Here is a 752-nt window from a genome sequence, read left to right as displayed (position 1 = left end):
ACTTTACCACCCAATTTGTCATTTCAACTGCTACTCTTTCCAGGTGGGTCTGATGCCCCGAAAACAACACGATGTCAAATTCCCCTTGCACAAATCTACGGAAACATACGTGATGCAAACCTGAAATCCATCGCTGATTCGTTCGATCCCGAGGCTGATTTATCCCACTACAGTGACGATGGGGGAAGCAGTTCACAAAATCATGAAAGACCTCAAGGATCACAGACTTCTCGAACAGAAAACACTGGTTCTCTCTCTTCAACCCAAAACATCGTCATGAAGCACTGCTGCTCTTTTACGTTTTCATTAACTGCAAGGACTGGAATACATTTGTCCCGCAATGCGGCCTACTTCCGTCAAATTAAAAAATGAAGGAGAGTTGTCTACGCCTTGTATGTTGCGGTCATCCACTCACTCTGGCTGAACACGTTGTACTTCCCCCACTCTATGAAGTCACACCCCATCTCTTCACCAACAGTGAAGTCATTGAAGCAGCTTATCGAGCCCAAACAAACGCAGACACCTGGTAAATTCCAGTCTATTTCACAGGGGCCAAAAAGAACCCGAACAAAGAGTAGCCTATTTCGGGGAGGACATTGGAATGAACACTCACCACGTTATTTGGCATATGAAATTTCCCCTTCTGTGGGAGGACAATCGGTACATTTGATCGCAAGGAGAGAGTTTCTCTGGTACATCACAGCTTTCTGTCCGCTTCGATGCTGAAGGGCTTCCAATTACTTAGACCCTGT

General features: G+C 45.7%; 1 protein-coding gene across 1 annotated transcript in view; it reads left to right on the top strand.

The window, feature by feature from the left end:
* LOC119590485 (hemocyanin C chain-like) overlaps positions 1-752 on the top strand; it is a 46,878-nt gene that overhangs the window by 1,039 nt on the left and 45,087 nt on the right. The gene's annotated exons all lie outside the window — the stretch shown is intronic.

Source organism: Penaeus monodon, chromosome 27 (assembly GCF_015228065.2).
Source record: "Penaeus monodon isolate SGIC_2016 chromosome 27, NSTDA_Pmon_1, whole genome shotgun sequence".
Classification (NCBI taxonomy): domain Eukaryota; kingdom Metazoa; phylum Arthropoda; class Malacostraca; order Decapoda; family Penaeidae; genus Penaeus; species Penaeus monodon.
The sequence above is the reverse complement of the archived record's forward strand: the minus strand, read 5'-3'. Positions and strand labels throughout refer to the sequence as shown.